Genomic DNA, 12,582 nt, shown 5'->3' with positions numbered 1-12,582 from the left:
ATTCGCCGTGTGACTGCATGTGCCGAACCGTGACGTCCGAACCGTGACGGTACGGGACGAATACGGATACCGTTACACCCCTAATGCCAGCGCAATTCTGTTAAAAGTGGTTCAGTTAAGAGTACGTACGCTATTAAGAATCAACTCCGCAAACTGTTCCCCTATGTCACTCTAAGCGTTGGCCGGGCACCGTTATGCGCCCGCAGGGCTCAGGGCTTCTCCTGATGTGCATGTTGTGCGGTAAAATACATCCGTTAAAACTATTCCCTACTACTTTATAACCCAGCGGTTATGTAAGAGTAAGTTACTAATGCGCCTATTTGATATGAATTCCTCTATGTATTTCGCCGTTTGTTTTACTGTGAGCAATGAATTATATTTCTACAATCTTAGTGTACCCAATTTAAACTCATAGTCTGCAGTTACAGAATCGAGTTGTTATTATACAAAATTAAGTGCAAACTATATTTTTCATGCTTATGCAACGCTATAGATGCAAATCCATGTTGGAATCTGCAGGAGAGTTAACGTTAGCTCTCAGTAGAAAGTGATGGAGGTGACTTCAGTTAAGGTGCATTCAGGCGCAATTCAGTAAAGGTGTGTATTGGGCGAGGATGCATTTATAACGTCAGCGAGATGTGTTCAATGTAGTACAGTAAAATGCAGTCTTTAGCGAGAAATATCAATAAATACAGCTTTATTAAGGAGATGTTTTACTACAACATAAAGTAGATATTAGACAGTATGCAAACGAGATAACAGAGTGTATATTGAAGTAATTAGGATCTTCTGTGTAGAGAATCATGGAATTGTATTGGTATCTAACAATACCATCCTTAATAAATGCCATTCCTTATAAATAGGGATGGGTATTAAACGGGCCCCGGGGCTGAATTATTAAAGACCGTGATACCGTTAAGATCCGACGTTATCGGTCTTTTCATTGGTACTGGAGACAAGTAAAAAATATATGTCATATGTATTATGCTACACAAACATTATATTGCAGTATTAGTGTCGCCAACTCCGTTTCTAAAATGCTCAGACTGCAAAATGTGTCTATGATTATTTTTTGTATTTTCGATCTTTCCAATCTAGACGAGATCTCTCTCTCCCCCGTCTGTGTGCGAGGGGGCGGGGCAGTTTACACACACACACACAGCTGCTACATGCAGCAACACACACGGAGGAGATGGCGGAGAGAACGCGCTCCGAGGTGTGGCTAAAGTTTACCTGTCTCGATGTGGACGATGCTCGTTGCCAAAAGTGCAATAAGAGTTTAGCATGTGAGGGCGGTAACACGAGCAATTTGTCGAAACATTTAGCAAAAGTGTACCACATTCAGACGGAGGAATGCACCGGGTTCGACTGTCTTTCTAGTAGCTCTGTAGCCCCATCCATGAGTAACGTTTCCACATCAGGTGTTCTGTATGCTAGCAGCAACACACGGAGTTAACTAAATATACAAACATGGGTTAATGATTAGAGGTAACTGAGTTATTTATTTTGTTAAAGTTTCAGCTATTCTGTTTACAATTCTGTCATCACATTATTTAATATGATTTGTTAAAACATTGTTGTTTCTTTTGATGTGAAATATTATGTATTTCATTTAAATAAAAAGCCATGTTGATTTTGTTCACAATTTGTTTACCTTTTTTTTTTCTCCAAAAGAACCGATAAAAGTACCGTTAAAGGACCGGACCGATAAGCGGTATCGATAAAAGTAGTAGTACCGTTATAACCTTAACGATCCCATCCCTACTTATAAATGTATACAATACCGTTTTAAATGATACTTGTGTTTTAATTATGTTTGATTCCATTAATTGAATTAAATATGTTTTAATGAATTCTACTGAAATGATTGTTACATTGTCATCATGTAACTATTTTGTTCTTTTATTTGCCTCACCAGAAAACAGTCACACCTCCTCTTAAAGACATTTTGCCTCCTGCAATCAACTTCAGGTTCATATTAGGTAAGCCCTTGAGTGTGTCAGACTAAAGTTGTTGTTTCAGAGGTTAATTCAAGACGTGTTATGTTTACCTACTAATATAATGAGCATCAGGTAAACGTACCCATTTCTATTTTTTTTTTTAAATCACAGATGGGATGGAGATGTAAACTATGCAGCATGTCACCACTCAAAGTGATATGTTAAAACGTTATCGACTCCATCATGGAACCTTTGGACAGAAACGTGCCTTGCCCTGCATTCATGTAGACTGGCCTGCGCTCTCACTTATCAAGATAAAAGTTGAAATAATCGTCTGTTCTTTTTATTCTAGGACCCATGTGCCACTTTATATAAATCTCTGAGCATGAGGTGGGGTTAAAAATAAGTAGTTGGACATTTTATGAACTATATCAATATCATGACTATGTGGTTCATTTTCTTGCAAACCAGCCTTTTTTGATGATTTAAACCCCTTGTATGTGAATAGAATTTACCCGTCTTGAGGTGGACAATGCTCGTTGCCAAAAGTGCAATAAGAGTTTAGCATTTAAGGGCGATAACACGAGCAATTTATCTAAACATCTTGTAAAAGAGCACCACATTCAGCCAATGATCGAGTGGGCGGGGCCTATGGAGATCTTCCATTTAAAGTGATGTTTAAATCTCTCTCTCTCTCTCTCGATCGATAGTTGTATCAACTAAGATATGTTAATAACATGAATTGACTGAATTTATTTTAAAAGTGGGCTTTTTAACACATGAATACTACTGTGTAATATATTTGTACATTTAAATTTAAGAAGTACAATACAGTACAACTTTGGACACCCCTGGTTTAAAGTGTTAATGAAGAGTAAAGGGAACAGACCTGCTCTGTGTATCCGAAGCTGAGGCTGTAAAACAGCGTCCAGTAGTTTCTGGAGTCTCTCGTTCTCCTCTTTGGAAAGAGACAGCTCCTCCTCAAGCTCTGCTATTGTTTTTTCAAACAGAGCAAATATCTCTTCAGCAGCAGCAGTGAGTCGCTGCTTCTTCAACGACAGCAGCATTTGGACTTTACTCATGTTTACTAGATCACCTTTTCCTGCAAACTCCGTTAAACACACCGTTTCTCTCTCCATCAAACTCTCAATGTGACTAGTGTTGCTAACGTGTTTCCAGCTAGCATGCTAAGCTAGCTCCTATAGTCCGAGGTAAACGCTCCAGAAAAAAGAGCACTGAGTCCATTCGGAGGTTTATCCAGACACACAGATGATGGATCAGTAGTGCTGGAGCTCACACACACTTTATCGGGAACACAGAGAGAGAGAACCGTAGCGACGAGATACCACATGGATCCAGGTTCTCTTTCTTCTTCTCTCGGATTTTGGAGGATTGCAAACAACTTTAAGGTGCATACCGCCACCTACTGTACAAGACTGTGTATTACCATATTATCCTATCACCACTTGTGGAATTATACCACTGTATTTACGTTGTTTTAAATTCTTCCAATCAATCCTGTTTCACTCAAATACTTAATACTTTTCGGTCAGGTACATACTCGTTTTAATTCCCACTTGATTTATTTGCCACTCTTTTTTCCTTTCTATGATACTCACATCTATGTTAGCTTCTGGGGAAAGCCATGGGGGAACACAGCTAAATAGGCTTGCTTTGGCAAACGTTATGGTCTCCACTCCATATGCCCTCGTTCTCTCCTTACTCGTTCAGCCAAACCCACGCCCCTGGAACTTTGTATATTCCCAGCAATCCTGTAGTATTCTGTTTGTGATATTTTCCTCTCCACTTCCTTGTAGCCTGACCCAGTATGACAGAGCAAGTTCCTCTCTTCTGATCTCCAGAGGTGTCTCTCCTGCTTCTATCAGAACTGCATTAATAGGGAATGACTTTATCGCTCCAATACACAGCCGCAATGCTTTATATTGTAATCTATCCATTTTTAAAAGTTATATTTTTGCTGCTGCACCATACACTACTATATAACCATAGTCTATTGTGGAACTCATCATTGATCTGTATCTATTAATGCTTGTTTGTCTGCGCCCCAGTTGCATCCAGCTACAGCTCGTAATAGATTTAATACATTTTGTTTCTACTTGATTCATATGCATTTTCCATGTATATTTGCTATCAAATCACAGTCCTAGGTATTTGAACTCATTCACCTTTGTCATTGGACAATGACAAAGGTGAATGAGTCATTGGATCTTGCGTTTAAATACCATGTAGCATGAGTTGCTTTCTGACATTTTGAATCCCCAGTTATATGACCACCTCTCCACTTTTCTAATCGCTCAAGCTATATTCTCCATTACGTATGGGGCATTTCTTCCCCTCATCCAAATAGCCGGTTGGATGCATGTGTCTAAGCATGTAAATATGTCATTAATCATGATGTTAAATAATATTGGACTGACTGCACTCCCTTGGGGAATACCATTTTCTATTTTTAAAATAATTGGAAATATCTGCTCCAACCTTTACTCTAAATGTCCTGTCTGTTAAAAAGGCCCTTACCCAATTGTACATTCTCCCTCCAATACCCATTCTACTCAATTTGATCAGTAACCCATCCCTCCACCTAGAGACATACTCCTTTTCAATGTCAACATACACTATTGCCATTATCTCTTTCATTTTCAGTGTTTTTCCACATCTGTCTGTCTTCTTCTTCTGCTACTTTTAAGTCACTAAGTTTGTATTCTATTGGTGTTGCATTGGTTCCCCCAGCCAGTGAATGGTACTTAATGTAAACTCCAGAGGAAACAAATAATGTGAACATTAATTAAAAAAAAATTACAAAATGACACAAGTATAAATTAGGGCTGTCAGTCGATTCAAATATTTAATCGCGATTAATCGCAAATTAATCACACATTTTGTATCTGTTCTAAATGTACCTTAGAGGAATATTTTTCAAGTTTTAAATACTCTTATCAACATATGAGTGGACAAATATGCTTTTTGCAAATGTTTATTTATTATCATTGGAACAATGACATATATTCTCCTGAATATTTTCAATACAACAACCTGGAACCTCTCTCTGCACTCTCTCCCAACCCTGTCTACTTCTTTGCACTGAGCCGGTTGCTCAAACAGACAAGCCTGTTTACAATTGTCAGTGAAATGCCGCTCCTCTGTCTTCATCTTCATAACAGTCAAAGCATGAGACTGAAGTTCCCACTGTGGGTCAAAATAATGCGCTGTGATGTGCAGTCGACAGGTTGGATGCGATCCGAATTATCTAACGCAGCCCCTCATCCTCCACAATGTTAAGCTGTAGCCACCCATTTAGCTATCGCTGTTGAAAGCTTGCTGCTCGTAGACGCCGTGTCCAGGCTTCTGCCCGGCAAACTTTCAAGCGTGGTCTGCCGCAAGCGAGCGGCAGGACCGGGGCTGTCAGCATCAGCTGTGTGCTTCGCTTGCTGTTTAAAAGACCTTTTTTGTCTCCATATCTCTCGCTAGAATACTTGATTAAAAGTAGAAGTACCAGATTGTAGGAACACTTTTTACAGTAAAAGTCTGGTATTCAAAATGTTACTCAAGAAAAAGTAGAAAAGTATTATCATCAAAATATACCAAAGTACCAAAAGTAAAAAAAGTATCATAGGTTTTATTATTTTATTATATTCATTAATTTTGTCTTATGTCTTCCTTTATTTTTCTGTAAGGGATCATTATTTACTTTATTGTATTTTATTGTATTGTTTTTTATTGTTATTATCATACCTATCTTACCTCCCTGTGTCCCTTGAACTGTTATATTATGCCCTTATACTGCAAAAGGTTTATTTGAGTTAATATTGGAAGTTTAACCTCTGCTGTAAAAAGTCAATTGTTAACTCTTTTGCCAAAATAAAGATACTCAGAATGTTCTTTTCTTTTGAATTTATTTTATTAACAAAAATATGACACAACTCAACAATAAAAGAATAAAAGCAACAAAAAAGTCGATTGACTCCAACCTACTACCCCAGCTTCTGGGGGACCAAATCCTGCCTACTTCTCCTGAACTGGTCCGGGCTCACAGGTCGTTAGCCGCGAAGCCTGGGGAAAGACCGAGGCCTGTCATCATCAGATTCCACAACTTCCAGACCAAGGAAAGAGTAATCCGTGAAGCCCGGATAATGAGAGCGGATCTACGGTACGAGGGGAAACCGATTGCTTACTACGAAGATGATATTCCCGAGGTTGTGATGCAGCGAGCTCTGTACCGTGAGGTGATGGTGCAGCTGTATAAACTCGAACTCAGGCCTGCTCTCCAGTACCCGGCCAAGCTGATGATTACGGCGGAGAATGGAGACAAAGTTTGGCTGTCATCTGTCCAGGAAGCTACTAAGTATCTTGCCGCTAAACAGAGGTAGCATGCACTGCTATAAAACACAGTAGCTATGGTCGGCCCATCTGCCACATTACTGAGTGGTCTAACTTAGCTGTTCGTTAGCATAGCCCGGACTGCACTATTGCTATGCTGAACTGCACGGCAACTAGTCATGTTACTCTACGAAGGACTCCCTGTACGCTAATTTTTACGTAGACTGATCACTGTTTCTAAATATAGCACTTTAAGTTGAATGTCAGTCTCACTGTTTAAATATATTTGTGATTAGCTGGTTGTGCTCAGATAATTGGTGTTATTCTGCCAGGTTGATGTCGGTTATGGCAGCTAACTCAGGGGTTTTTATGGGGAATTTGTTCACTGTTCAATGTAGGGGGTTAAGTAAGGGAAGGATAGGGCTGACCCACGTCAGGAAGGTTTGTATCCAAGTAGATACACATGTTTGATGTTCCCAATGGGACTTGGGTTTGCTGTGTGTGTATAAAGAGGTATGATAACTCTTTTTTCCCTTCTCTCAAAACGTCACAGACTCAGTGCTAGGTATCACCTCCGCTCGCTGAAGAGTAAAGGATGATGGTCAGCAGTGGCGGTTCTAGACCAATTTGACTGGGGGGGGGCCAGGCTGGGGTCAGTTATTTTCTGAGGCGGGCACAATAAATTAGGGACGAAAAAGACAAAGACAGTATGAAGTAATTTCACATAAGAAAACTATGCAATACAGTTATTGGTATTTGTTTCAGTACACATATTGATATTACGGGCCAAAAGTTGTATTTACTTATTATTTATTTATTTATTTAAGTATTAAAAGTAAGCAGAGGACACCAAACCAACTGAGACCCATCTGTCTGCCGCATCTACGCACTGTACAACACACACACCTGCACAACACACACCTACACACTGTACCACGCACACACCTACACACTGTACCACACACACCTACAGCTCCTAAAGCATAATCAGGCTACAGCCGTTGTGTATTTTATTATGTGAAGCACTAAATGGTCTTAGAAAAATATCGACTCTTTGTTTGTAGTTATCTACTAAACTAAAGCAAATAAAGAGAGTAGGCCTGTTATACTGAGTGATATATATTATACACACTGCTCTGCTTTCTGCACGGACCTCACAGCTGTTCTCTCTGGAAACATCGCGATGCGATGAAAGCAGTTTCTAAAATAATATCCAGGGGATGCATGCAGAGCTGTCATTGGCTAAGATAAGTCCAGCCATGCGTCACGCCTCCACCGTTCCCGGAAATGCATCGGCGGAGGAGCCGTGGAGGAACCATCAGTGTATCCTCGGTTATAGCTCCGCCAGAGAGCCTCCTCGCCGCTCGATCCTCGGTGTGCATTTAGAGAAATTAGATGTCCTTCAAAATGGCGTGCTGAAATTAATTTCCGGGTCACTACCGGAGGAGTCGAGGAGTCGAGGAGGGGAAATTTGAGTATTGAGAAGCCTCTATATAGTCTAGTAGAGGGCAGAGCCTGTGAGAGATATAACTTAATCATAGCCTGTTAAGACTTCACAGAGGCGGATCTTCAGCTCTGCTGGGTGCCTGCGCATGAGGGGGTGAAAGGGAACGAGTGTGCTGATAAATTAGCAAAAACTGCATTACAAAAGGAAATAACATTACCAGTTCAACTTGGAAAAGGAGAAGGAAAAGCAGTCATTGTGAGGATCTGCAGTACTTCCTTCTTCTTTTTCCCCTGTCTGTGTTTGTTTTGTCTGTTTGTCTATGTGTCTGTCTCCCTGGCTGGGCGTGGTTACCTACATTCCGATTCCCGCCAACTCACCGCCTCAGCTGCTGCTCATCTCACTGATTGCCACTACTCACCTGCACCTGCTTAAAACCCTGGTTCCCATCTTCAGACTTCGCCAGTTCTTCGTTTATTCTTCAGTGGTAAACTATCGTCCAGGCCTACTAGTGTTTTTTCCTAGTGACTTTTTTGATGCTCCTAGTGAAGGGAGATCATTTCCTAATCCTGCTTGTTTTTCCTGTTCCAGATCCACATACTCCAGCCGCTCTGCCTGCCACGTCCAGCCTCCCCTCCAGAGCAGCCCAGCTCTACGTCTTCCCTCTACGTGTGCTTCGTCAACTCCTTGTCAGTGTCGTGGACAAAATAAAGCCTTTTTGACACTTCACCACAGTCTCAGTTGTAGTGCTTGCATAGCGGGTTCTCATCTCCAGTCACTTCTCGGGAAACCTAACAGTCATTAAGAAAAAATGGATGGAGATCTGGCAGAAAAGGTGGGAGAAAGACCAGAAAGTTAAAGAGTATCATAAAGTTCAAAAGACAATTACAATTACTATGTATACAGAAGGGAGGAAATCATGATAGCTAGACTCAGACTAAATCACACAGCATTGAATGGTAAGCTGTTTGTCACGGGGAAAAGTGACAGTGACAAGTGTAGAAACTGTGGAGTTAAAGACAATGTAGAACATACCTTATTACATTGTGACATCTATAAAGCTGAAAGAGAAAAACTAAAGGATAAAGTTATAGAGGCAGAGAGGGAGTGGAATGTGTTTGGTCAACACACTCTCACTCCATAATCGTCCAGGAGCGACGTTTGGTCAGGGTCCCGTGGCGTGCAGTTGTGATGCTCCTAGGCTCCTTCAGCTTCATAAAGGGACGCAAATAGCTTTCAACTGATTGCAATGTATTCCCATCTGCGGCGGGATTTGACGCTCATGGAAGCACGGCATTCGTTTGTGTCGGCTGCCCTTAAAGGCAATGTGAGCGTTCATTCCCATTGGATAACGGAGAATTGTACACCCGGAAGTAAGTATTCCCCTTACTGTCGATTGATTTTACAGTGATATCTGCACTACTCATCGACTAAAAAACACCAGATTATCGTTGTTAATTACACAACATTGATTGGTTTAAATTGTGTGCAATGCTTTTGTATTTTTCCCCTTCGATTCGGAGAAACAAATATTTTTTCGGAGTAAAGGATGGCAGAAGACACTACACTACCCAGAAACCCCAGCTATCGTTTAGGACTACACCATGTGCTCTGTTTAACAAACCCCGTGATTAGTTTTCAAGCTCTGTGATTGGTTGACCTCCAACTGCATTCCATATGAAAAAAAAAAACGTTTCGGAAAAGATAAAATCATACTTTATTCAGCAGTGCTTGCTTTACTCTTTGAAAGTCATCACATGAATGCATTGTAATAAATGGTTCGGCTGCATTAAATATATTACACATCTGTCGTTGTTCTTTATTTATCTACAGTGATCGGGCTCAGAATAGACCGGAAACTATTCTTTTACCGTTCAGTTTGAATTTCACAATAAAGTTAGTAATATTTTGTTTTGATATTTTTGTTTTTTATTAACTACTAGACCGCTGGGTCATGTTAAGACCATCTTTTCTGTGTTGCTGTGGTTTTTTTTCATCGCTTTTGTGTTACAAATATCAAAACAATAACTAAATATATCCGTAGTAAACTAAACCAGAAACAGCAGTATATTTGATTTAGTTAACACTGTAAACTTGACAGCTTTTTAACCCAAACCACCTACTAGTTAAAGCACGTTATTACATGTTTAGAGTAATGCAATGCAGGTAGATTGTGTTGCTTTTTAATGACTGTTTAAAATGCCTTTTTCTTAATGTATTTTATTATTATTAACTTGTTACTTGTTGCTAGGGACGCTGCTATCGATAATATTTCTGTTATGTTGTGTAACTGTTTAATGGTGTTATCTTTATTGCTACCCCCTTCCCCGTCAATGTATAGTGTTGGTCCACAGCGCAAACTTATTAGTTTAACAAAATCTGCATCTAAAATTGTGGCATAGATAGCCTACGTTATTTTCCCCTGTGCAATTCTCCATTTACTCAGCAATAACACATAATTATCCTTGTGTTTATTTATTTGTTTGATTAATAAACACAAGTTGGAGTCCGTCAGGACCGAGGGTCGGAGCAGCTCATTTGCTTTAGAGAATATTACACCGGGAAGTAACTATTCTCTCCGCTTCGCTTGACAAACCCCGTGATAGTCCTCAAGCTCTGTGATTGGAGAGTGTGGTCCGAGGGTTACGCCGAGCGTTGAACAGCACTTGAAATGGGATGGAACCACGGCAGACTGTCCAAAACTGGATTTGAACGGGTCCACCGCGTCCCCCCCTCCCCCAACCCGTCCCCAGAACTACACATGCATGCTATTGTGTTTCGCAACATGTTCTCTATCTATGGCACGTCTCTACTGGGAGTTGTAGTTTTCGTATTTCCCATAATAAGAAGTTGCCAGTATTAAACTGTGTACATCCCTGGAGGTTTAGGGGATAGGAAACACTCTAATTTAAAACATATAATTAATAAATGGGTGAAAATTGCTTGTGCCCATAATGGGCAGCATTAATATATATACCCACATGCCAGCTAAGGTCAGAAGAGCTTTATTTAACAGCTGGTCTTATGTTTGTGACCCCTCCTGTTGTTAATTGATAACAGTACATTACATTACATTACATTAATTGATAAGCCTGAAACATGCACTTGTCAAGGTTCAGAGGCACATTTTGCAAATATGGCAGTAGCCATCGATCAGCTTAAGATAAGATATACTTTATGGATCCCAAGTTGGAACATTTGCGTTACATCAGCATGTGTAACAGTTGTAAATATGCAGTGATGTTTATTTGTAAATCATTTAGTATAATCACACACATTCTGTGTTTTATATTTATAAATTCTGTGTTCTTTATTTATTGATTGTTCAATACCTGACAAGGCCAGAGATGAAATATCTACATACATCTTATAAGAGTATAATACATATGTATAATATCAGTTAAAATAAGTGCTTCAACATAGTTAACATTGCTGGAGGTATGCACAAATATTGATAGATGTCTTGTAATGCACTATTGAGGAACCTGCGACCCAAGTTTTTCATTCAATGCATAACTACACCGTTTGTGAATATGATATGTCAATAAACCTTAGAAAATCTTGAAATCTTGAAAGGGATGTGCAAAATAGTAATTACATACAGTCTTTAATTAACTATTAGTAGAGAATAACGAGTAATGAATATACTTTATAGGGATCCTATTAATATCTAATAATAAAAATAATGAAATTCAATAACATGCTTTAACCACTAGGTGTCCCTTTATATCAGCTGTGCACCTTTATGGTGTAAATACAGCCTATCTACCAATTGGATCAAATATAAAAGTCAGCCGAATTAGTGTTGATACTGCAAGGAGACGTATTGTGTGAAAATAAATGTAAGATGTTGTTTAATGGCTGATATATTTATGATCCATGTCACGTTTTCAGTGTTGGCGGCAGTTCCTCATGTTTGTCTAGAAGTCTTCCCATCAGGGCTCTATAAATAGAGAACTACGGCAGATATGTAATATTTAATGCAGCCGAACCATGTATTACAATGCCGTTATGTGATGACTTTCAAAGAGAAAAGCAAGCACACTCGGAATAAAGTATTATAATTATTTTTTAAAATGTTTTCGGTCTGTTTCCGGTATTTGTTAATGACGATGTGCTGTGAGATGTGAGACTGGAATTGCACAGGGGAAAATAACGTATCTTTAGATGCGGATTTTGTTAAACTAATACGTTTGCGCGTGGACCAACACTATACATTGACGGGGAAGGGGGTAGCAATAAAGATAACACCATTAAACTGTTACACAACATAACAGAAATAATATCGATAGCAGCGTCCCTAGCAACCACCTTGGTAACAATGAAAACGTTCTATGGACGCAATATCCTGAAGTAATCTTCGTAATAACTAGCAAACTAAAGATCATGTACATCCACTGCACACATAATCTGAAATAACAACTCATATTTCTCGCATCAAATGACATCAAAACGCATTTTAATGGCCAAACTAACTTTAAAATAGGCATTTTCCACCGAGAATAAAACGAAGTTAGGCCATGTTTTTTTTTTCTGCAGGGAGAAATTTGAAGATCACGTGACATAGACGCCGGCCATTGGAATGAATGGTGAAAAAAAACGGGGTTTGTCAAACAGAGCACATGGTGTAGTCCTAAACGATAGCTGGGGATTCTGGGTAGTGTAGTGTCTTCTGCCATCCTTTACTCCGAAAAAATATTTGTTTCTCCGAATCGAAGGGGAAAAATACAAAAGCATTGTACACAATTTAAACCAATCAATGTTGTGTAATTAACAAGGATAATCTGGTGTTTTTTAGTCGATGAGTTGTGCAGATATCACTGTAAAATCAATCGACAGTAAGGGGAATACTTACTTCCG

General features: G+C 39.5%; 1 pseudogene; it reads right to left on the bottom strand.

The window, feature by feature from the left end:
- LOC117534283 overlaps positions 1-12,582 on the bottom strand; it is an 865,641-nt pseudogene that overhangs the window by 19,537 nt on the left and 833,522 nt on the right.

The sequence above is a fragment of the Gymnodraco acuticeps genome, unplaced genomic scaffold, assembly GCF_902827175.1.
Source record: "Gymnodraco acuticeps unplaced genomic scaffold, fGymAcu1.1, whole genome shotgun sequence".
In the NCBI taxonomy this organism is placed as follows: Eukaryota; Metazoa; Chordata; class Actinopteri; order Perciformes; family Bathydraconidae; genus Gymnodraco; species Gymnodraco acuticeps.
The sequence above is the reverse complement of the archived record's forward strand: the minus strand, read 5'-3'. Positions and strand labels throughout refer to the sequence as shown.